Source organism: Bufo bufo, chromosome 3, assembly GCF_905171765.1.
Source record: "Bufo bufo chromosome 3, aBufBuf1.1, whole genome shotgun sequence".
Classification (NCBI taxonomy): domain Eukaryota; kingdom Metazoa; phylum Chordata; class Amphibia; order Anura; family Bufonidae; genus Bufo; species Bufo bufo.
This window is the reverse complement of record NC_053391.1, coordinates 454953660-454980659: the sequence shown is the minus strand read 5'-3', so window position 1 is coordinate 454980659 and position 27000 is coordinate 454953660. Positions and strand designations below refer to the sequence as shown.

General features: G+C 41.2%; 1 protein-coding gene across 1 annotated transcript in view; it reads left to right on the top strand.

The window, feature by feature from the left end:
* The window catches only part of OCA2 (OCA2 melanosomal transmembrane protein), a 483235-nt gene that overhangs the window by 362 nt on the left and 455873 nt on the right, over positions 1-27000 (top strand). The gene's annotated exons all lie outside the window — the stretch shown is intronic.

The window sequence follows — 27000 nt, the reverse complement described above, 5'->3', positions numbered from 1 at the left end:
AATTTATAGATTATTAGCATGTTTGCATTTGCAATCTTTTACCATTGCATTAGACCCTAAAAGAGACTGTGCTCAATATAGTGTAAGGGTTTCCAAAAAAAACTGTTTTTTATTGTGATCTAGATTTAGCAATCTATGTTGCAACTGGTTGTCCCCCCCATATTGGTTCATCATTTGTGTGTCACAATTATGAGCGAATCGACTTCGGATGAAACAGTCGATTCGCATAAAACGGTCTGTACAATATTAGAATGTATTGGCTCCTATGAGCTGCAGTTATTTCTTTGCGAAGTCTCGCGAGACTGCGCATAACAGCTTCATAAATCAATTTCTACTGTAAAAACCCATTTCCCGAACTCCGGTTTGGTTCCCAGGTACCACTTGGTACTGAGCCAGAGTTCGGGAAAAAGGTTTTTGCAGTAGAAATTGATTTATGAAGTTATTATGTAAAGTCTCACGAGACTTTGCGAAGTAATAACTTCAGCTCATAGGAGCCAATACATTCTAATACTTCCAACAAAGTATTATGTGAATCGACTTTTTCCAGCCATAGTGTAAAAAAATAAAATAAAACAAAAATCACATAAAAATGAAATAACAAATGAAAAGGGAAAACAATGTTCAATGTATCATATTTCATTCATAGACAAAGCATACTGTAACATGTCATGGCTCCTCACTTTGGATTGATGTTGCCTAAACCAGAGTGTAGACTAATCCCTATTTTTCACCTTTAAAGCTCCATAAGCGATTTTAGATTTGGTAAACCAGCTTCCCAGGACTTAAAATAACTTCAGATTGGTGAGCGGTTGTAGTCTGACCGAAGTCCCATGCAATCTGATGTCCGGGACAATGTAATTCAGACAAAGTCAGGTCACAAATGTAGGTCAGGTCTGGTGGCATTCAAGAAAGGTTAGGTTAAAAGTAGACAGGCAAAGATCAAATGCCCAAGTCAAAATTGGTGAGAAAAAGGATAATTAAAACAGAAAATGAAACAGCACAGCAGCAGAAGTGAATTGCTCTTCTAAAGCACAAAATATCACAAATAGTAGATTGTGAAATACTTCTGTAGAGGTCATAGTCATGTGCTGCATTATCTAAGCTGAATGACAGATGGCCTTGCAGAACATTAACACACATACTGTAAAATAAAATGAGGAGATTTGGAAATAAAAGAGAAAAAGAAGAAAAGAAGGACACAAAATATATCTATATCATGTTAAAAGCTATTTATCATATATACTCAGTATTGCACTGGCTCACCACAGTACTGAGAGATTTTACAATAGTACCATGCTCAGTGGCAAATTGGTCCTATAGGAGAAGGAACGCCCAGGGAGAAAAGCTGATGTGTCTTCCCTGGTGTTCAGATAGTAGTAATTAGCATACAGCACGGGACACGGTAACGGGGGCCACAGCGGACGAACGGAGCAGTGCCCAGAAATAATAGTAAGTGCAGGGAGATCCCTGGGCGCCGCTCTACATGTTCTGCTACTTAGTTAACAAAGTCCGGACCCATGAAATGTCCTCTTCAACTTTATTTTCTTATCTTGGATGACATTTTGGGGCTTTGGAACCGATTACTCAACTTACAATGGTTTCAACATACAATGGTCTTCCTGGAACCAATTAATATTGTAACTTGAGAGACCACTGTAGTTGCTAATCAGTGATGGCCAGTTCGCCCGCAAACACATGCGGGCTGCCATCTTTATTCACAAGTCTGGCGATGCACAGGTAAGTCCTTACCTGTGCCTGTGCGTGAGGCGGTCTGAAATCAAATGCAGTCAGCAGGAGCAGGCAGTTCCGAGAACAGCCCGATGAAGGCCCCCAGCGGCTGTTCTCGGAACTGCCTGCTCCCGGTGACCGCATTTCATTTCAGACCAGCTCGCACACAGGCACAGGTAAGGACTTACCTGTGCATCGCCGGAATTGTGAATAAAGATGGCAGCCCGCATGTGTTCGCGGGCGAACACGGCGAACTAGCCATCACTGTTGCTAATATCTGACAACAATTGCCAAGGACTTGATGCTTCCCGCTGTAAGAACATAAAAATAACACGTAATGTAATTGTGTTTTGCTTTTTATCCCCCCCCCCCAATTAAAATTATACTGCATACATAGTTATAAAAACGAGAGATTATATGTACTATAAGACACTTGTAATTGAAGTTGAAGAGAGGTTAATTAAAAGACTAGACTTTTAAGAAAGAAAAGGAAATGAGAACATCCTGTTATTTGCAAAATTTGTTAAAGAAATAAAAGTTCACTTTATTGCTTTATTGTTGGCTTCATTAAAGCATATAATGATATCTGTAGACATTCGGGGAGATTTACTAAATGTGCAAAAATTCTGTCCCAGTTTCTTTATATGGCTTAAACTTAGACAGGTTGTCTAGATCTGCACCAGGTTTATCATAAGGGCTCAGGCTGGAGCAGGGATAGACACTTAACTCTGTACCAACTATTGGTTGACTTACTTTTAGACAAATTTTACACCAGAATTATGGCACAGAATTTTGGAGCAAAACAGTGCACATTAGATTATACCCCTTTTCAACTAAGTCAAACCCTTCCACCCCCTTTCAAGTAAATGAGAAAAAAAAACAACTGGAGAAACCTTAGTTGAGAAAAATTACCCCAATTTGTGCCATTTCTTAGATTCTAGATTGCAGGCACTTCAGTAAATCTGGGCCTTTATGTGCCTTACTAGACAAGAGACATGGCTTAAAGGGAATGAGGTATGCCCTAATTGGAAGGGTGTGGTTTAAAATGTGTCAAATGCCACAAATGCACTCAAATTTTGGTGCATAGTAAGACAACCAAAATGTAGATGAAAGTATCCAACATGCCTAGCAAAATGCTCCAAATTTGTGCTGAATTTTTTACACTTTAGATTTTGTAAGTTCACATAGTTCAAATATTAGAAAGCATAATTAAATCTCATTGTCTTCAAATGCTATATAAAAGAGTTATTGTTGTGTCTGAAAGCAGCGAATGTAAATGTAATTAGAGTGGGAAGATGGTGTCATAAGATGCTGCAGGTCAGCAAGTATATATAACACTATTAGCTACTGTATGCGGGGCATTTGTTCTACCATGAGTTGTCCCAAAGTGGATTTACTGATGTGCAGGTAACAGAGCAGAATTTATTATGGAATGTTTTTGTGTAGTATGATAATTTATTGAGTTAAATGGCCCAAATAAAAAATTCTGCTCCGTTACATCTATACAGTACATTTGAAAGGGAATGTCTATGTTTTAATACCATTTTTAATGTCCATGTCCATAATTCTTCATACTATAATTGCATAAGAGACCGAGTGTTGTTTCTTTCAGTTACGAAACTCCAAATTACTTCCCGCCTTCAGTAGGGCATCCTTAAGAGGTTCCTGAATATTAAGTGGTAGTTGTACAAACTTGTAGAATTTGCAGTATACTACTGTACTGCTAGTAGTGGATGCAGGGAGCCTGAATTTCAACTTTATAATTTTGGGCCCATCTATGCTTTATAAAATGTTGTTCAGGGGTGGACATTTACTTTATGTATGAAGCATCACTTAACACCGTTTTCAGTGTGCATCAATGCACACCATGCGCTTCATAATGAAAAAAGAGTATGTAATACTTAATTACTGTGGAAATAAACTCAAGGTTAAAAATTATAGGGGTTGTCCCTTGACAAATACTTATCCCCTATCCACGGGCTATCTTCCTCAGTTGCATAGATTTGAATGGATGGGCAGTGCACAACTGCTTTTCCATTCAAATAGGGGAACATGGGGTTTCTGTGCTTGTGATTAGTGGCCAGACCCCTGCCAATCAGACACTTATCCCCTATCCTCTGCATAGGGGATGTGTTTGCCACAGGAAATCCCCTTTAAATGACAAACCCCTTATTTCAAAGACTATGTCAACCCCATAAAAATGGCAGAAATAGGACTGCACTACAGTACCTGGACTCTTTACTGCTCAGTTTCTCAAATACAAAGCCACGGCAATAATGTAGACACTTTAAACATATTGTATGCTGCATTGATCTAGCTCATTAGCCACATTTTACATACTCTTAACCAATTGTTTATAGGAGAGGTCCACAGACTTTTGTATATCAAAAAGTGCTTTGAAATATAATACATTGTTGAGCCACAATGAATATTAGAAAGAGAAATGCCCTGTGATGATATGACCAAATGGTGTGACTCTTATCCTAATGTTAAATGACAGTGATATGCTTTTGAGGCTAGCACAAAGCTAGAACATAGTATAAGACACATGTGGGGAGGCTTGAGCTACTGCTTGGTGAACAATGTTTGAAAGCAGAGGTGCTCAAACTGTGACCTGGAGGCTGCCTGTGGCTTAAAATACTGTTCTGTGTGTTTTTGGAGACACTGTATGACCAGCACCTTTATGAGCATCACTCTGTACCCAGCACTGTTATGAGCATCACTGTAAGGCTTGTACTGTTATGAGCATCACTGTGTGGCTGGCACTGTTATGAGAATCACTATGTGGCAGGCACTGTTATGAGCATTAGAGATGGCCTTACGGTTCGCCTGGCGGTCATTTCGCTGCAAACTTTGCGCGTTCACGATTCGCCGAACATGCGAAGATATATGGCGATGTCTGCCGGCCCTATATTCTTTGGCATTTGCATAAATTTCAGAAATTGTAACCTTCTGTTCTGTCCCATATTCACTATAAATACCGTATATACTCGAGTATAAGCCGAGCCCCTAATTTTACCCCAAAAAAATGGGAAAAATTATTGACTCGAGTATAAGACTAGGGTGGGAAATGCAGCTATAATGCAGAGTGTATGTGTATATAATGCACACACTCTACATTATATACACACATCTGCAAGAGGGTGACTCCCTGTATTTAATGCAGAGTGTGTGCATTATATACACACACACTCTGCATTAAATACAGGGAGCCATCCACAGATCTCCCCCCTAAACAGTGCCATCCACAGATCTCCCCCCTAAACAGTGCCATCCACAGATCTCCCCCCTAAACAGTGCCATCCACAGATCCCCCCTAAACAGTGCCATCCACAGATCCCCCCTAAACAGTGCCATCCACAGATCCCCCCTCCCCTAAACAGTGCCATGATGGCACTGTTTAGGGGAGGGGGTATCTGTGGATGGCACTGTAGGGGTATCTGTGGATGGCACTGCCATCCACAGATCCCCCTACAGTGCCATCCACAGATCCCCCTACAGTGCCATCCACAGATCCCCCTACAGTGCCATCCACAGATCCCTCTACAGTGCCATCCACAGATCCCCCTACAATGCCATCCACAGATCTCCCTACAGTGCCATCCACAGATCCCCCTACAGTGCCATCCACAGATCCTCCTACAGTGCCATCCACAGATCCCCCTACAGTGCCATCCACAGATCTCCCTACAGTGCCATCCACAGATCCCCCTCCCGACGCTCACAGCAGTATATTTAAACTATGTGGATATCTTACTTTGTCTTTGCTCTGGTAATACAGGCAGTGCGGGGAGCGGCGCTCACTCACTGACGTCACGCGCCTTCTCCCACTAGGCGGCGCAGGCGCGTGACGTCAGTGAGTGAGCGCCGCCCCCCGCACTGCCTGTATTACCGGAGCTAAGATCTAGACTCGAGTATAAGACGAGGAGGCTTTTTGAGCACAAAAATATGTGCCAAAAAACTTGTCTTATACTCGAGTATATACGGTAAATAGATGAAGCGGCCACTCTGTGGCCTCTTCATGCTGCTGCCACCTCTGCAATCTCTCGTCGTCACTCTGTTGCCTCCTCATGCTGTGGCCATCTCATGCTGCTACCACCTTCACACTATGTCACCTTGCCATTCTGTGGCCTCCTGATGCTGCTGCCCCCTCCACACTGTGCCAGTAACAAGAGCCCCCCCCAATGTGCCAGTAGTTTTTTTTTTTTTTGTTCATGTTTATGCAAACGGATCCGTTCTGAACGGATGCAAGCGTTTGCATTATAGGAGCGGATCCGTCTGTGCAGACATCAGACGGATCCGCTCCTAACGCAAGTGTGAAAGTAGCCTTAACAGTGATCATTAAGATGAGAATACCCCTTTAACGCGATCCGCCGCAAAAAAAATTCAGATGATATCATTATGTTTTCTTTCTGTGAGGTAAATGTGTACATAGTGGCATTATTTTGTGTCTGTGCTATGATGTAAGATATGACGACAATGTAGCATGCGCACACAGGGATAGTGTAGCCCTAAAACTTCCCAGACCCACAATCACTGCCTACTTGTATCCTATAAGGACCCCACAATTGGTCGATGGTCCCTATACTACGTATGTGAGGGAGCAACACACAAACAGGGAATAAACAAAAACAATCAAAGTAGTAGTACCAGGGTCAAAAGCAGACGGACAACGAATTGCCAAGAACGCCGGTTATGAGCATCACTGTGTGGCTGGCACTGTTTTGGTGGGAAGTTGTAAGGTTGTGTGAATTCTATATGTAACAATTTAAAAGGAGCAATCTAGCTTAGTGCAGACTTGGGGAGGCAGTATATAACTGGTATTCTCACTTTGTAGCTGTTTACGCCTTATTCACAAGTCATTATTTTGGTTAGTGATTTCAATCACTGATTGTCAGCCAAAACCAGGAGTGGAGCTTACACACAGATAAAGTATAATGGAAAGATTTGCTCTTGTTTTTTGACCCACACTGGTTTGGGCTCACAATCACTGATGGAAATAGCTGATCAAACCCTGACCATGTGAATAAAACCATAGAGTGATGCTTCAAAATGCACAATTCCTATCTGAAACATTTATAGTAAATTAGTATGTAATCTGCTCCCTATTTGCCCTCCAGAGAGGGAAAATGTGGAGACATAGCCACACATGCATGCTGTTCAATTTATTGCAGTTTTATACAAGCTGTGAAATGCTTAGCTCTTTACATGTTCTTTCAAATATTGGGGGTATCAAAACTGGAACCAAAACCTATAAGACATTTGTGCGTATGCTATCAGCTATTATTGGTTTTATTGGGGCCCTTGGGAGCAGTGCAATGGGATTGTGTCTCTTAGACCAGAAAATAATTGTGAACATTCATGCTATGGCAAGAATTTCATGGAAATAAATTGAAAAATTTTAGTTTTTAATATATAGTGAAATATACTGTATTTGTCTACTAAAAGATGCTTGTAATTTACATATCAATTAACACAATATAAAATTGTGGGAGTCCGACTGCCGGCACCCCCTGCCAAACAGCAGTTTGAAGAGAACGCAGCTCTTGTGTTCTCTTCTCTGTTTAACTGCTTGCTGTCGACATTGCAGTGACGAGCAGGTGTAATTACTACTCCTTCACCCCCATTAACTTCAATGGGATGGTTCTGTCCTGTTTACAAAAGCAGACAACCCATTTAAGGAAGATAGATCAGAAAGTGCCTGTAGAACTCAGACCTGGCAAATGCATTTCTACTCATTAAATAAGAATATATCTCTTTCTTTTCATAAAAGTAATAGTATTCTGCCACCAATGTACACAAGAGAAGTTTGAAGAGTGTGAATGGCAATCTCTTGTACAAGCAATGGAAAATTGTGAACTCGTTATAATCATTCCCCTAGCGACACCAGCTGCAGGTGTAATTCCATTGAAGGAGATGCAATGAATATGCCTTTATGTAATTTATTGAATTTTCAGGAAAAGAATGCAGGAAAAAGGAGAATGAATTCCTTCTCCACAATTTTTGCAGTATACCAATGTCAGTCTACCACCTATAAAATACATATTAACATAATAATAATAATAATAATAATAATAATAATATGGGGTTTCATATTAATAATCAATGGGATTTCCAGAAAAAAACTGGACCTGTACCTCTCCTGACATGTTTGCGTTAGTAACTACTTGCATTCCCCATGTAATAACAACTCTGGAGTATCGCATGACTCTATGTTGTGCCATTCCTTTATTATTCCTGCGAGAAGTCATGAATAAATTATTAGCAGTTTGCAACGAAGGTCCGGATGGGTGTTACCAGTTGGGAGTGTGTCCGTAGACAGTCTGCCACCGATTGGATAATGTAAGACTGTGTAGGGACATACTCTAACTGGTAACATCCATCTGGACCTTCATTGCAAGCGGCAGGCAATTTATGCATAACTTCTGGCAGGAATAATAAAGAAATGGTTTAACACAGAATTATAATAACCGATGCTCAAGGATTATACAGGGAGTGCAGAATTATTAGGCAAGTTGTATTTTTGAGGATTAATTTTATTTTCGAACAACAACCATGTTCTCAATGAACCCCAAAAACTCATTAATATCAAAGCTGAATATTTTTGGAAGTAGTTTTTAGTTTGTTTTTAGTTTTAGCTATTTTAGGGGGATATCTGTGTGTGCAGGTGACTATTACTGTGCATAATTATTAGGCAACTTAACAAAAAACAAATATATACCCATTTCAATTATTTATTTTTACCAGTGAAACCAATATAACATCTCAACATTCACAAATATACATTTCTGACATTCAAAAACAAAACAAAAACAAATCAGTGACCAATATAGCCACCTTTCTTTGCAAGGACACTCAAAAGCCTGCCATCCATGGATTCTGTCAGTGTTTTGATCTGTTCACCATCAACATTGCGTGCAGCAGCAACCACAGCCTCCCAGACACTGTTCAGAGAGGTGTACTGTTTTCCCTCCTTGTAAATCTCACATTTGATGATGGACCACAGGTTCTCAATGGGGTTCAGATCAGGTGAACAAGGAGGCCATGTCATTAGATTTTCTTCTTTTATACCCTTTCTTGCCAGCCACGCTGTGGAGTACTTGGACGCGTGTGATGGAGCATTGTCCTGCATGAAAATCATGTTTTTCTTGAAGGATGCAGACTTCTTCCTGTACCACTGCTTGAAGAAGGTGTCTTCCAGAAACTGGCAGTAGGACTGGGAGTTGAGCTTGACTCCATCCTCAACCCGAAAAGGCCCCACAAGCTCATCTTTGATGATACCAGCCCAAACCAGTACTCCACCTCCACCTTGCTGGCGTCTGAGTCGGACTGGAGCTCTCTGCCCTTTACCAATCCAGCCACGGGCCCATCCATCTGGCCCATCAAGACTCACTCTCATTTCATCAGTCCATAAAACCTTAGAAAAATCAGTCTTGAGATATTTCTTGGCCCAGTCTTGACGTTTCAGCTTGTGTGTCTTGTTCAGTGGTGGTCGTCTTTCAGCCTTTCTTACCTTGGCCATGTCTCTGAGTATTGCACACCTTGTGCTTTTGGGCACTCCAGTGATGTTGCAGCTCTGAAATATGGCCAAACTGGTGGCAAGTGGCATCTTGGCAGCTGCACGCTTGACTTTTCTCAGTTCATGGGCAGTTATTTTGCGCCTTGGTTTTTCCACACGCTTCTTGCGACCCTGTTGACTATTTTGAATGAAACGCTTGATTGTTGGATGATCACGCTTCAGAAGCTTTGCAATTTTAAGAGTGCTGCATCCCTCTGCAAGATATCTCACTATTTTTGACTTTTCTGAGCCTGTCAAGTCCTTCTTTTGACCCATTTTGCCAAAGGAAAGGAAGTTGCCTAATAATTATGCACACCTAATATAGGGTGTTGATGTCATTAGACCACACCCCTTCTCATTACAGAGATGCACATCACCTAATATGCTTAATTGGTAGTAGGCTTTCGAGCCTATACAGCTTGGAGTAAGACAACATGCATAAAGAGGATGATGTGGTCAAAATACTCATTTGCCTAATAATTCTGCACTCCCTGTAATGAGGAATGCAAGTAGTTCCTAAAACAGGTATGTCAGAAGAGGTTACAGGTGAGGAGTAACCCATTAACCATATGCATTTTAGAATTTAGTGACGAAGCAATTTCTCTTCATTTTTTGATCTTCACATTCCAATAATTTTTTATTCTTCTGTCGATGCAGCCATACAAAACATACTTTTTTGTGGTACAAGTTGTAGTTTTTAATTACAGCATTTTGGTGTACACAATCACTGAAGATTAGATGAGAAAAGTGGTAATCCTTAGTGGTTGAATGGCTAACTAAAAAGATGATGACAAAGCCGCAAAGCTTTCGGGACTGCTCAGGTCTCTTCATCAGGCATGGTATAAGACACTATATATATATATATATATATATATATATATATATATATATTCGCATCCACACATTATTCCATCTTGTGTAGGATACTTTTGTGGTGCATGTGGTTCGCTGCCGACATCCTCCATTGTATGCATTTTTGCTGGGGATTGCCGTTAGCAACGGACCACATGTACAGGATTTGCTTCCCCGGTTATAAACACGCCACAGTGTTTGGGGTTTTTGTGCATTTCCTCCCATTTAGGCCACTTTATTTCAGTTATTTTTCATGGTATAAGACACTATCTGAAGATTTAAAGCATTTATACACAAAATTAACTAGGAATAGTGAGGTAGATGTGACAAATGACGTGAAGCAGATCAATATGAGTAGAGGAGTAAACAAACAGTTGTTGCATTAAATTGTTGTAGCAGTTATAGGTAAGGAGTGGGAACATTTTATTGTCCCTTGATAGATATACAGTCTTTTGTGATGAACCCTTTATAGGTATAGGGCAAATTCCTTAGGGGTTGTAGAAGGACATAAATCCATAATTCCTGATCTGAGTGTGACAAAGGTTGTCATGAGTTTATATTCCCAGACTCTCCTGTCCTTCTGAGTTTTGAAATTCCCTTTTAATATGAAGACTTTTATAACTGGGATGATGTTGTGGTCAAAATGTGGCTACAAAAATATTTTGGTACATGTAGATGTATATATTTTTTTCTTTTATTTTGTGGAAATGAAAGTTTATTCTTGTTTTAAGCTTCTGACTAGGACATTTGGTACATATAATCAAGTAGACCACATTTGGCATTGCACGGATAAAGGTATCTGGTATCTTGTAGTCCTGATGTGTATTGAGGATCTGAATTTTGTCATCGTCATCATTATGCATCAACAGGTCTTACATTTTGTCTGGTTGCAGCTTCCCACCCCCTCCCCTTGATTGACAGGACTAGACATCAGCATGCTGATGGAAGAGCTGTGTCCCAAAGTTGTGTCCTACCATATACATATCATATATAATACTTACTATATAAGTGTATGGCAGCGTCAGGCGGGCCCTGTGTATGGCAGCGTCAGGCTGGTGTAGAGTATGGGAGCAGTGGTCTTATGTTTACTGTATGATGTTGGATAAATATAAAATTGTCTACATTTATTTCTGCATGGGAGACTAGGAAATGTTCCCTGCAGAAATATCAGCCTCATAAATGTTATGTGGGCCTATGCATTATATATATGAATTGCCGCAAAATTTGTACTCCTCCTCGGCTAAAAAATACTCCTCAAAATAGTTAGGAGGAGTATTTTTGCTCTTCTGGAAAAAAAATGTAGTGCGACCTCTGGTCTACATATTAATCAGCAGTGGCAGACAGCCCCAGCTTTCTGCTGGCAAGCACCGCTTCCTGACGCTTCAATGGGAAGAGCAGAGCTACACAGACATACAGAAGGTGGCAAGATGATCTTGATCATCTCGCCACTTAACTTGCCCTGCAGTGATTCTGGTGGCTGGCGCTGCCATCTTTAATGCTGTGTCCCTCATGAAACAGAAGCTGTCTGTGACTCAGTGGTGGACATCACAGGCTGCTGCTAGTCCCCCAAGACAGTATTATATAATATAGGTAAATTTATAGTTTTTAAAAATATAATTTCACATTTTACTGCATTCCCCTCTGTAAATTACAACTCCTAGCATGCCCTATGAGATGCAAACCTTCAGGACCTGCTGGGGGTTGTAGTTTTCCTGCAACATGCTGTAATTTTATATCACAATTATGATTGCATGCTACAAATATTTTAATAAAAATTGCTAAAAAAGTCATACACACTCCAACATGCGGTATTAATATAGTAGATCGGCCCCTCAAAAAATGAGTCCTCACACAACTCCATTGACTTAAATGTAAAAAAAATACAGTATTTTTTGTTTCATTTTGTGCTTTAGTTGTTTTTCTTTTAGTATTAACTTCTAAGATACCTAGGTTTCAAGTAAAAAAAAAAAAAAGCAGCTTTCCCATAATAAAGTCATATAAAATTATAAATAACAGAAAAAAAGAAAAACAGACATATATTTAGGTATCTATCACTGCATCTGTAACAACATTCTATAAAAATATCACATGATCTATCCCCTCAGGTGAATGCCAAAAAACTAAATAGAAACAGTGCCAAAACAAAGTCTAATGCCAAGCAATATAAAAATCGTATGTACTCCGAAATGGTACCAATCAAACGGTCACCTCATCCTGCAAAAAACAAGCTCCTATATAAGACAATCGCCCAAAAAATTTGAAAAATATGGCTTTCAGAAAATGGTAACAGGAAAAGATATTTTTCACTGTGTAAAACTTAAATGGATTGTCTTATCTAAGACAATGGGCGCATATGGCTTGTCTTATAGATGTGGGTCCCACCTATATCAGTAACGGAGCCCCACAAGGTGGTGGCTGGAGGACTCTGGTCCGGCCACCACCAAGCGGTCTCCCCATAGAAGTGAATGGGAGTGCACTGCCCGACGGAAATAGCCGAGGCCGCGGACAGCTATTTATGGCGGCCCCATAGAAAATAAATGGAGGGTGGCTGCGTATGCGCATCGTGCCCTCCACCACTTTCAGGGCTCCGTTCTCAATATAGGTGTGGGTCCCAGCAGTGTGACCCGCACCTATAAGACAATGCGGGTATATGCTAGCAATATGCCCCCATTGTCTGAGATGAGACAATCCCTTTAATAGAAATAAAAAAAAAAAATAGACATATTAGGCATCGCTGCGTCTGTAACGACCTGCTCTATAAAAAAAATTATGACCTATCCCCTCAGGTGAATGCCATAAAAAAAAAATATAAAAAAAATATAAAATTGTCGGGAAGGAACGCTTCCTTCCCAACAATCTCCTGCTCTGTCACCCTGTGTAAAGGGAACAGATTAGGTTATCAACTACAATGAGTTGCTTAATGAGAAACAATTTGATATAGAGCAGTGCACAATACCGTTCTGTTTTGCACACTGGATTGTGTGCTAAACTACAAATATTAATGTGCATGAGCCCGAAAAATGAACAAGTAATATTTATTTTTGGTAACCCCAATAATAAATTTCCACTGGTGGGCCCTAGGCACCCCAGTCTGACACTGTTGAGAATAGAGGTTTTCTATGCTTAGAAAGCTATGAATTTTACAGGTTTATTCACAGGCACAATATATGATTATAAAGAAGCCAGCAATAAGCATTAGCTTTCTAAGCATAGAAAAGCACTCTTCTCAATATCATAAGGCTGTAGCCTGCAGGTAAGTGGTCAGCCTTGCATATAAATGTCCCAGGAATGAATGTGTCGCATTCATTTATGTCCTGGATATCTATCAAGGAACAATAAAAATGTTCACACTCCTAACTGCTTGAACAATTTACTGCTACAACTGTTTGTTTACTCCTCCACTCATATTGACTTGCTTTACATCTTTTGTCATCACTGTTCCTATGTAATTTTGTGTTTAAATGTGTGAATGTTCAATTACTATGCCTGAAGTTACCTGAGTAGTCTCGAAAGCTTGCAGCTTTGTCATCTTCTTTACAGTTAGCCATTAAAAATTATCAGCCACTATGGATTCTCATTTTTTTAATCTTCTACTTTTAACACGGTATAGATATAATTTGTACTTTCGCATAATCACTGGTTACCTTTTATTAAATCTTTCTAGGGACGGAATGCAAAAAACTAAACTAAAAAAAACACAAAAAAACTGCAATTTTACATCCTTTTATGTTCATTTTGAGATGTTCAGTTTGCGGCATAAATATCATGATAAATTTAGCCAGGCTCAGTACAATTATAGTGATACCAAATAAAGAATTTTTTATTTTTTTTGCATATTACTACTATTAAAAATTGTTTGTTTAAGAAAATGCTTTTTGCATTGCTGCATCCCAAGACCTATAAAAAAAAATTTGTGGAGGGAATGAAATTTTTGCATTTTTACTTGAAATACAATTTAACATGAGATTCTCTAATCACTTCCATAATACACTATACTACTTATGTAGTACAGGGTATTATGCTGTTAGTAAGAAACTGTCATGGGGTCTATCAGGCTACATCTCTGGCACAACCTGAGAAGCATATACTGAGGTAAATCTGGGGGCCTCCGTTAAGCCCCAGGCTTTCATGTAGAGAGCACATCATCATCTCTCCTGCATGAACTGAAGAAAGTCTGATGGGATTTACAAGACAACAGTGTTTGGAAGAGTGCAGTAGCACCTTTAATAAAGAGTGGTGGTTTCTCACCCTCCAGATTTCAACCAATGAAAATCCCTGACATTCAGTTGTATGAAATTATACATGTCCTAGTTGAGATACAAGCCTTAAGCTACTTTCTTACTTTCACATTTTTTATTAATATTTGTGTGCCAAAACCAGGAGTGGGTCAAAGACACTGAAGATGTGCCTATATTTCTTTTATACACTTTCTCTGTAGGTTCTACTGTGTGAAAGTGGCTTGTATACTTATCGGTGCATAAGTGTCACCGCCACCCAAGAACAGGAACCAAACAACATTTGGCTTTATTATTCATATTTTCTTATAATTATAGGCAATTAAAGTGTGTGCTTTTCAAAATCCGGAGTACAAGTCACAATAAAGGTAATTAGCTCATAGCAAGTTATCTTAAATTAATGCGATTTTGAAACATGACTCATGTGGGCTTTTAAGCTCTTTTCTGAAGCAAACAAACAAGGTAAAGTGGCACTTGATAAAATGACAAAATGTATTCAAACCTTTATATAAACTCCCTATATCTACTTAAAGATAGGATTCTGTTTGTGTTAACCCCATCCAGTCATGACCTAGTTCGGAAATAAGAAAGAGGAAGAGATCAAACTGTAATGTTTAGACGTCAAGGTTGCCATCTTTACAGAGTCTCAGTTCAGTTTGTAATAATGATAATACGGACAGTTCTGTCATTTTTAAATGTGCTACAGGATAAGAAAATGTATTCTTGATTGACAGTTTGCAGGACAATTTGCATATTTGGTAGGGAATGATTTTAGAAGACATAAATGAAGAAAAAAAACATAAGTTAAAAGTATAAATTAATTACTGTAGTTCAATATCCCAACCCAACTAGCCACTGAAAATATGTATACATCAGACAGGTGCGTTTACAGGGGTTTTCCAGAAGTTCCTATCCTCAGAATCAATCAACAACATCTGGTTGTGAGGGGTCTGACTCTTGGCACCCTCGCTAATCAGCTGTTTAAAGAGGACGCAGCATACCAAGGACAGTGCGATACATTGTATAACAGTTGAGGTTGACATTGCAGCCCAGGCCCATCCACTTAAATAAGACTGAGCTGTAAATAAGCCATGCTAACAATGAATGTGATGTCACTGGCCCAGGAAGAGGCCGAGACACTCACCCAAGCACAAAAGTCTCTTCAATCAGCTGATCAATGGACCCCCACCGATCAGAGATTGGAAACCTATCCTGCGGTAAGGCCATTAGTAGAGAACTACTAGAAAAACATTTTTTTAAACAGCTATAAAAGCAGAATTCATATGGTTGATAAATATGACATACTGTCTGTACATAAGTGGGGCTTGTTTTGTATTGTTATAAGGTCCAATATTTCCAAAGTCCTATATTCTTTGTTGTACAATCCTGTTTAAGGTACAGTAAGTTGAAGAAACTGGTGTACGCTATAGCGGAAGTCTATGTCAGCCCCTAGCTGGTATAGAATTCAGTTTGTAGCTCATGGACTGCCAGAGATGTGACTAAATTATTAAGAGGTATCTTAACAAATGCAATCTTGATAAATGTCCTTGATGATGCGATAACGCTGGTCGTTTGTAATACTTCAGAACATCACTTCACTTACAGCAGCCACCTTTCCAAAGTCTTCGCTAAAAATCCCTTTAAACGAGACAATTTAGTAGGTGATTGTTGGGATGGAACCGTTCCTTCCCGGCAAGGGCCTGCTCGTCAGTGGAGGAGTGATCTGCAGCGATCTCCTCCACATTATGGGGAGGAGTGATCGTTAATGCCATTGCTCTTCCCCTTACAGACTCGGCTACAGACTTGTTTGCCGGCAGCAGAGTGTTTAGACACCATGATCTGCTGCTGGCAAACGATGATTTAGGTGCCTACACAAATGATTCAACTACCCAACGAATGAGCGTTTCCCTCATTCATCGGGTAATGAGTGGCACCTTTACACTGCCAGATAATCGCTAATGGCTTACAGGAGAAGAGTGATGAATTTACTGTAGTTAGAGAAATAAAACCTTACTGAAACTGCTCCTGAACCTGGATGGCAAGAAAATCACAAACTCCAAACAGCAAACTGAACCCACAACAAACACAACTTCAATACAATAAGAACATGGAAGAACAAATCCCAGGATGCACCCAAACAATGCCAATGAATTAGGATTCAAAACTCTAAAGCCTCATTCACACAGTCAGTGTTTGGTCAGTGATTTCCATCAGTGATTTTGAGCCAGGCGCGGCTCTAAACACAGAACAGAAGCAGATCTTTCCCTTATACCTGATGTCTGTGGAGGCTCCACTCCTGGTTTGGGCTCTGAATCACTGATATAAATCACTGATCAAACACTGACGTGTTAATGGGGCTTAAGGCCCCTTTCACACGGGCAAGGATTCCGCGCGGATGCGATGCGTGAGTTGAACGCATTGCACCCGCACTAAATCCTGACCCATTCATTTCTATGGGGCTGTGCACACGAGCGGTGATTTTCACGCATCACTTGTGCGTTGTGTGAAAATTGCAGCATGCTCCTCTTTGTGCATTTTTCACGTAACGCAGGCCCCATAGAAGCAAGCAAGCAAGTGCGGATGCGGTGCGATTTTCACGCACGGTTGCTAGGTGATGATCGGGATGGGGACCCGATCATTATTATTTCCCCTTATAACATGGTTATAAGGGAAAATAATAGCATTCTGGATACAGAATGCATAGTAAAATAGGGCTGGAGGGGTTAAAAAAGAATAAAAAATAATTTAACTCACCTAATCCACTTGTTCACGAAGCCGGCATCTCTTCTGTCTTTATCTGTGAGCAATAGGACCTTTGATGACAATATAATAACTTTGATGACACTCATCACATGATCCATCACCATGGTGATGGATCATGTGATGGACCATGTGATGAACGCAAATCATGCATTTTTCATTGGCATGGCACAGGAATTTATTTTCCAATATAATAACTTTTAACCCCCTTAGAGGGCTAGAACCTGCGATCTTTTGATCCCTTGTCCCATTCACCCTAATAAAGACTTTATTAGGGTGAATGGGATTTTCGTGCACAGCTTAGCAGGGAACCTACCATAGCAGGCCTGGATAGCTTCAGAAGCGTCCAGACTGCCATGGTAAGAGATTTGAGCCTCACAATTTTACTGCAGGGGCTCCGATCGGAAGGCAGAGGGAGCCACATCCCTATGCTTTACCTCACAGATGCGGCGAATGGTGTTGATTGCTGCATCTGAGGGTCTAAATAATGGGGTTCGGCACAATCAACTTTCCCCATCATTGCGACCAGGTGCCAGCTGTATTATAAACGTGTCGAGCGGGCTCACTGCAGAAGTCTGCTCCATACATTCCCCCAGGCACCGTACATCATAGTGGCTGAAAGGGTTAATGAAAATTATGCCATATATATATATATATATATATATATATATATATATATATATAGTATAACACCCCTAATGGTGCATAGTATGCAACACCCCACAGTATACAGTATAATACCCCACACAATATGCAGTATATAGTATAACACCACACAGTAACCCATAGAATGTAGAACCCCACAGTATACAGTAGCCCACAGTATGCACTATATAGTATATTAACACCCAGTATGCAGTATATAGTATAGTGAGACCCTATGTCACTTTTTCTTTATGTAATCTTCACAAAAAATCCATAAAACTATGTCAAATTTCTCCTTCAGCAACACTCTTGCTGGAGAGAAAGCAATGACGTCATCATAGGTCCTATCTGACAAGTAACATTGATATGTTACTGGTCACATGGCGATGAAGTCATCAAAGGTCCTTTCTCCTGAGAATCACAGGTTTCCTTCTTTGTAATGGGTGTTTTGGGTGGGGATGGGCCCCACAAAAATGTTCAGCCCGAGGCTGCCTAAAACAAAAGCCCCTATTATAATCCATAATTGATGGTTACATAGTCAGGTTTTCTGATGCAGCCTTGGGAGCCAAAACTATGAGTAAATTCAAAAGATAGGAGAAGTCGTACCTTTACACTTTCTCTCTTTTTATGAATCACTTCTGACTTTGGCTTCCAAAACTTCATCAGGCAACCTGACCATGTGGCTGTACCATTACAGGCTCAGAGAAATGAATATTAGAGCCCATTTGTTGTATGGATATCTTCAAGCAATTAAAAAAGTTATTAACGTCTTCTATTTCGGTGATGTCATCGGCGCAGGCGCACTGAGGGAGTTCTAAGGAGACGAGCCTCCTCATCTCAGAGCGCCTGCGCCGATTCAACACAGGCGCGCGATTTTTGAAATGCCGACAGGGCTGGCCGGAGGAGGAGATCCCGGCTGGCCCTGTCAATCAACAAGAGGAGGGGGCGGATTTCTGCAGCAGCTACCAGCAAGTAGCCGCCCTACTTGCTGGTAGAGACCGAATTTGCATATGATAAAACTTCGTTTTTTGAATAAACTGCTGGATCAAAGTAAGGAACACAATTATATTTTCATATATCGCTATATAACTAATTTAACTAGCCCCAAAAAAAATAAATCACTTTAGTGGGGTGACAGAAGCCCTTTAAAAAAGATCATAGCACACATGAGTGGTATGTTTTAATATATACAGTACATCTTGCTTTTTTTTTTACTATCATAAGCTCCAAACAGTTACATAAGTTGCCCATTGAATTACATTGTAAATATAATTATACTTTGCGGATACATTAAGAAATAAGTATGCCAATAAATAACCACCAAGAGTCTCTTTTGGCATATATCAAGCCCATTATACCATATGGATAAATTTGCTGTATACAGCACATCTATGGACATAATGAGCTGTGAACATAGCCGTAATAGATATTTTTTGCTTTCTTTCAGCTTCCTACCACATATTATGTGTTAGCACCATCCTCTGTAATCTCGTTTTCCTGTATACCACAAGGAAATGTTAGTGCACTTGCATTCTTATATAGCTAATTAATGTAGAGTCTCTGGAAAGTCTGCTGATGTCTTCTGTACTGGAAACTTAAAATTTAATGACTTCAAACTTTACTATCTGAACACAAGTAAATTGCTTCATTTATTAAACTTCCATCTAATCTTATGACAGCAAGGCTCTACAAATGGAATGTAGCTACAAGACACAGGTTTCTAATTTTTCTTTAAGTGTCGGAATCGGATGATAATTCCTTTCATTATCGTGATCTCAGGGTAAAGAAAGAAATGTCGAGCATTGTTGATTATATAAGCCACAAATAATTTGGTTGCGTTAGTGCTCCTCAGAAGATCCTTGGTAATCAAAACATAGGAGGCAGTAATTATGCACTGGCTAAAGTATATTCAATTTAGCATTAATGGGTAGGAAGTTTTACCAGCAGCTCATTTTTAGCTATACAGCTAGGCAGAAAAGATTCTTGTATATATCTTATTAAAATTTCATGAGTCTGTATCAAAGCAAATGTGGGATATGAGTAGCTCCAGATGCCTCAGTGAGAAAGCCTTGCTTAAATTCTACTTTTTTCTTCAATGATGGAAAGATTGCATTAAAAAGACTTTAGTCCAATCCACTCTGATCATCAGTATAATTTTAAAACTATGCAGTATCTGGTTTTAAGAATACGTTTGTTTTAGTGGATGTTTCTCAGTAAAATGAAAAGTTACAATGATCAGCCACAACATAAAAAACAATTGCCTAATATTTTTTGCAGGTTCCCCTTCTCCTGCAGAAATATCTCTGATCAATCAAAGCATGACCCCACGAGACCTCTAGCACCAAGCATTAGCAGCAGATCTTTTAAAGGCTATGTACGCCTTTGGGGGCAATTTTGTTTTATTGCATTGTATTCACTTTGAGCTAAAAATAATTTTAAATTGGTCTTTGGAGCCCTTTTCTCTGTACATGGCTGAGATGCTGCAGTAGCAGGATCTGAATTTCCTCTCTGCTCCATCAGCCAGCTCACCTGAGGGCTCTTTATCTCTGATCTTATAAAACACTCATTATAGCTCAATCCTTAACTTACTGATAAGAATGTGGCTTAAATAAGTGTTTATGACCTGTTAGTAAATTAGAGATAAGGGTTATTAGATAATGGCACAAAGTGAAAGTAAAAAGTACATGCACACAGCTAGACCAAATGAAAAAAAGGATTTGTAGCCCAAAATGAGTAAAATTCAATCATAAAAAAATTGCCTCTGAAGGTGTACATAGCCTTTACGTCCTTTAAGTTGCAAGGTGGGGCTACAATGGGTTCGGGAGGCAGCGTGGAGAACAAGAGTGGTGGCAGCAATAATGGTGGTAATAGTCATTGACAGTGGCAGTCATTACTCTTGCACTCCCTGGGTCATGCAGTGAAGGGAGGGCTCAGCCCTTTATTCCTTCGGGGCACACCCTGGACTTTTGGGGTCTCCTGCCTTGTGGTGGCTGGGGTGCCCTTGATGGTGGATGGTTGGCAGGGTGCAAGGCAAGATAAAGGTATTCTAATGGAGGGCTGGTAGATGATGTTGGAGTCAATGCTCAGGCCTGTTTGGTTACAATAAATAAAGTCTCTCTTTACTGCATAGATGATGGGAGTAGCGCACATATACTGTAGCAGAAATAGGCACAGTTCTGAGGTATCTTACAGAGTAGGCTTTTCCCAAGAGCTGTGTATAGGCAGTAGCAACAGTGGTAATAATCTTCCCCTCTCTCTTTTCATTAAAGGGGTTGTCTCACTTCAGCAAATGGTATTTTATCAAGTAGACAGTGTTAATACAAGGCACTTACTAATGTATTGTGATTCTCCATATTGCCTTCTTTGCTGGCTTGATTAATTTTTCCATCACATTATACACTTCTCGTTTCCATGGTTACGACCACCCTGCAATCCATCAGCGGTGGTCGTGCTTGCACAGCATAGGAAAAAAATGACACCCTCTCTGGTGGCTGAGACCATGGGAGTGCACATAGGACAGTGCTTTTTCCTATAGTGTACAACTACTGCTGCTGGATTGCAGGGTGGTCGTAAGCCCCGGAAACGAGCAATATATAATGTGATGGAAAAATGCCAAGCCAGAAAAGGAGACGATATGGACAATCACAATAAATTAATAAGTGCCTTGCATTAACTTTTTATACACGATAAATGCCATTTGCTGAAGTGAGACAACCCCTTCAACTTTCTGCAATTCAAATCTATGGGGTGCAGACAGGGGTGTAGCTAAAGGCTCATGGGCCCTGGTGCAAGAGTTCAGCGTGGGCCCCCCTTCCCTCAGTAGTTTGAGGCAAGGGGCAGGGGAGCACCTAGCCTTTCTGCTGCCTGAGGTAAAAATTGAAAGCCGTCCCCAAGCTAAATTCTCAACCTAACCCCTTCCCTCCAGCCCTACTGTTAAAGACATACTTGTAAAACACTACATACAGCACCACAAAACATACAGGGTAATACAGCACCTGATACCTCTTACATCCAGTGATTTTCTCCTCTGATGTAGATATTCTCTTTCCTCATCTTCTCCTTTCAGGCCAGACAGCCATGATGATTTATTTCAACCATGAATTGTCTCTGCAGAGTTTAACAAAAAGACATCTTAGTTTCCAACTTTTTCATCATCCTCTCATTTTCTCAACACCCCATCCTGTCATCCCCAATAGTGTGCCCACTGTGCTCCCCAACACTAAGCTGCAGAAACAGATAATCCCCCCTGAAAATACTAGTACTACACAGATACTGTCCCCTTCAATAATTATTGGCAAACATTGTCCCTGACACTGTTTGTGTAAACATAATGTCCCTCCCAAATAATTGTGCCAGGGTACCCCCCACAGTAATACTGCTCCCCAAAGTCCCACCAATAGAAATAATTATCTCCCGGAGTGCATAATGTTTTAGTGCCCCAATAGTAATATGTCAATATCAAACCTAAGATTAGATCCCCATTAGACATTCATGTCATACCCCCCCAATATCAAACCTAAGATCAGACCCTAGTTTCAGACATCAGATCAGATCCCCATGAGACCTTCATGTCAGACCCCCCCCCACAATAATAGACCTCAAATAAGATCCCCATTAGACCTCCATATGAGACCCCCCACACCAGACCTCAAATCAGAGCCCCATTTAGACCTCCATGTGAGACCCCAATAGCAGACCTCAGATCAGATCCCGTTTTGACCTCCATGAGAGACCGCCATGTCAGATATCAAATCAGACCCCCTTTAGACCTCCATGAGAGACCGCCATGCCAGACCTTAGATCAGACCCCCTTTAGACCTCCATTTCAGACCCCCAAGTATCAGCCCTCAGATCAAGACTCCATGTCAGACCCACCAAGTATCAGACCTCAAAATAAATAAACTTTCCTCTCCTGCACCACCGCTCCTCTCTGGGTCTGGAGGTCTCTCCATGCAATCAAGCACCCGGTCTTCTCAACACAGTGCAGCACAGCCTGGAGGGAAGCAGAGAGGAGGGGTGAGTACAGCGCTTGAAGTGCTTCACTCCCCCTGTCTCCTTCGCAACTGCGACTGATGGAAACCGTATAGCTACGCTACTGGGTGCAGATCTTAGATCAGATGGCCAGTCTGTCTCAAAGTGTGGTGGACACTGAAGCAATATAATATACCCTTTCTACAAGCAGTAAAGTCTTTTGCCATAAAAGAATGATTATCTTACTGTCCTTCCAGCACAGCCTTGAAATGTTTTTCAACTTGCTATGCATGGACCGGCAGATCTTACATAGGTTTATTTCCACAATACTCATAGTTCTACAAGCTGCAAAGGTGGTAGACAGGCCTAGACATTTCCATCTCTGTGTCAGTCTTCTACTATCAGTACCTTCTGCCTGGTTCAGCCTCAGGGGTGCATGCAATAGCTGTTTTCTCTTTCTATCTTTCTCATTAAAATGCAGCAATGCGACACTACAATGCCCAGAAAAGTCTTTTAGCAGATGACCAATCTGCCTCTCAAAGTATGGCTGGATGCTTACACTCCCAATTATACCAGACAAGTATACTACAGAGTCAAAGCTTTATGCTGGTTATCTCCAAAGTCTTTTTAGCACATACCGTACCTCTCCTCTCAAAGACTGATACGCTCCAAAATAAAGCATTTGCTTCCTCAGATGCTTGATTTGTGGCTCTGTCTCAAGCTGGCCATAACCCAAGGTGTACCCCGAGGGGAGGAAAGGTTGTGTCCCTCCAACCAGTGCAGCAGTGGCCTAGGGGAGAGATACTGTCGGATTAGCCACCGTGAGGACTAGAAATACCCTCATTGCCACTGCCACCATGGCAGAATATGTCATATATATTGCCAATGTTATTACACACAACCCAAACCCAAACACATTTGGTTATACCTTATTTTCTATTTATTTAAAATAATACACAACACAGAGAGTGGAGTTAAAGGCCAAGGCCTGTTTATTAACTTAATAAATAACATTATAACTCATAACATTATAACTCATAACAAAGTCCAGTCATAGACTCGGACTTACCTTCAGCAGTACAAACAAATGTACACATAAGCAAGTCCATCCCTATATCGGGGACGACTATCCTTACCACCCACAGCGCCATGACCATTTACCATATTATCATACTTGACAAAAAATTGGGAGGGCGGGCGGGGGACGAACGCTCCACTTGACACGCAGATAACTCCAAAAGGCACCGCTGCCTGCAGCTCCCCATTTTTATCCGAAAATAGCGGCCTCCAGAGACCAATCAGAGCCTATCTCCAAGTCCCCTGCAAAACTGCCCTAGCCCTAGCGTCCTCACAGGCCTACCCAAAAACCAATCATACTCCGGTTACTGGGCAAAGCACCTCTGCCCAGTAACCCTAATCAAAACAGCGGGGAAAAACTCCCGCCTGAATCCTCCTAATCTGCCTAACAACCTCAACCCCAGCACCCAGGGTCAAACATAGTTCATCTGGCCTAATGCCAATTCAGCCATGGATCCCCCTCCTAATGGTCCGGGGGCTATTCATGGCAGAATATGTCATATATATTGCCAATGTTATTACACACAACCCAAACCCAAACACATTTGGTTATACCTTATTTTCTATTTATTTAAAATAATACACAACACAGAGAGTGGAGTTAAAGGCCAAGGCCTGTTTATTAACTTAATAAATAACATTATAACTCATAACATTATAACTCATAACAAAGTCCAGTCATAGACTCGGACTTACCTTCAGCAGTACAAACAAATGTACACATAAGCAAGTCCATCCCTATATCGGGGACGACTATCCTTACCACCCATCCGGCCCGCAGCCGCTTCCCAGAAGTGGCAAGGGCCCCACCCCACCCACAGCTAATTCAATCATAGCCTGCAGGTTTAAATTAAAAATGTCATAACCAATGTCCGACAAATGAACCCCGTCCCGAAAAAACAGACCAGCCTCTCCACTCTCAAGATCCACATGCCTAAAAGAAAAACCCCCAACTGACGGCATAAACTTAGCCATAACCCTATTTATCCGCTTCCTTACTTTGTCCTTAAACTGCTGCCCAGCACTTAACCTCCAGCACCTCCTTGGAATAATTTCAGAAAAAATTAACTTAGTGAGGGGAAGAAATCTGCTGAGTTCCAACATGGACTGCTTCATCCGGAAGATCAGGTGCATGGTATCTCCTCCACCGATGTAATTCCCTCCTAAATGAATGATTAAGACATCTGGCGGGGGAAGAACATCATACAACTGCAGTACTAAATCCAACAAACCTGACCATCGAAGACCCCGCACACCGTTCCAGTGCAACTTGACAGCGTCTCCTTGCAAAGACAAATTGAGTCCGTAACATCGATCTGCGGCCCTCCTACTCGCCCAGTGTACAAAAGAGTGGCCCAGAATCCAAACCGACAAACCTGAAACTAGAATAAATTATTCAATTAATAAATGCGGTCTAACATACAATTGATAACGATTGGAAGACCAACGCCCGATCCGTTGTATTACTGATTCATGCAAACCTGCTTGCGCTGCTGACGTTGCTGCCCCAATCCGAAAGGAATGCGAAGAAAAATACCTATCATTCAACTGCAGCATCTTTAAACATTTTGACAAAACAGCCCTAAATTGAAATTGCGACAGCGGTGACAAGTCCTGATGCGCAAAAAAGGATGTCCCCGCCCCATCAGGGCGATAAGCCAGATAGCGCTTCACCGCCTCTACTGGACATATACCTTTTTCCTGGATTGCCCCAATTCTCAACCTGCAACCCTTACCATCCCGATCCGTTTTTGACTTACGAATGAAAATCAATAACATTGAATCAACAACTACCACATCCCTCCGTGACAATCCCCCTCCGCTATACCTGGACCTGGGCAACAATTCCCCAATCCGCAAAGCCGCAAAAAACATTACCACAAAAGCTGCCTTAAACAACACCGATTCGAACTGATCAAAACACAACAACTCAGCCGCATCACATAACTTCAATAATATCCCTGGCGTAATAGGACACCTCCCATCCTGCAAAACACCGCCAGCCTTATACCCCTTCAACAACTGCCGCACCACGAAAACATCCGATAACGCCTTACGCCCACATGCCTTAAGAAAAAACGAAACTCCCGCTAAAACCTTGCAAACAGACGCATAAGCTAACTTTTCTTCCAACAAGCTCAAACAGAAAGACAACGCCACAGCATCATTAACCCCCAGAAGCGACCAAGACCTACCGTTCATAAAACGCTCCCACCTCTGCCATGACGACAAATAACTCCGCCAAGTCGCACTCGCCACCGAACGTCTCAACAGCTCCCAAACTACCGCCAAATCAGCCCCCATAGGTGCTCCGGACATGGAATCCCTAAAGCATCTGCCCACGGAACCAAGCTGAAGAAACGCTGCATCTGTGAACGGGATAACGCATCAGCAATGTCATTATTAATGCCCGGGATATGCACTGCTTTTATCCAAATATTCCAACGCAAACAAACAAGCACTAAATGCCTCAACAGTTTAACTACTAGCTGATTCTTTGACGACAGACAGTTAACCGCAAACATCACCCCTTGATTATCCGTATGCAACCTGATGCGCTTATTCCTAAAGAAACTACCCCATAAAACCAACGCCACCACCACCGGAAAAAGCTCAAGTAACACTAAATTTTTTAAAACGCCATTCCTCACCCAGGACTCGTGCCAAGCCTCTGCACACCAATGCCCCTCCCAAAATGCCCCAAAACCTACACTCCCTGCTGCGTCCGTAAATAAATTCAACTGAGGGGCATCCACAAACTCCTCCTGCCACATAGAGCGACCATTAAAACTCCCCAAAAAATCCAACCATAACTTCAGATCATCCTGTGCGTCACGGTCCAAACTCACATGAAAACTAGGATTCTTGATACCTGCAATTCTCTGTGACAGCTGCCTGCAAAACACCCGCCCCATGGGCATTACCCTACAACAAAATGCCAACAAACCTAATAAAGACTGAACCTCTTTCACAGTAACCGAACGACGCAACAAAACTCCTTGAATCAAACCCGCCACCTTCTGCACCTTCTCCCTTGGCAACCTCACCTCCCCTAGACCCGAATCTATAATAATACCCAAATACTCAATACAACAAGATGGCAAGACAGTTTTCTCAACAGCTAACGGAACACCAAACTCCCTACATACCTTAAAAAACTCCCCCAAAACCTCA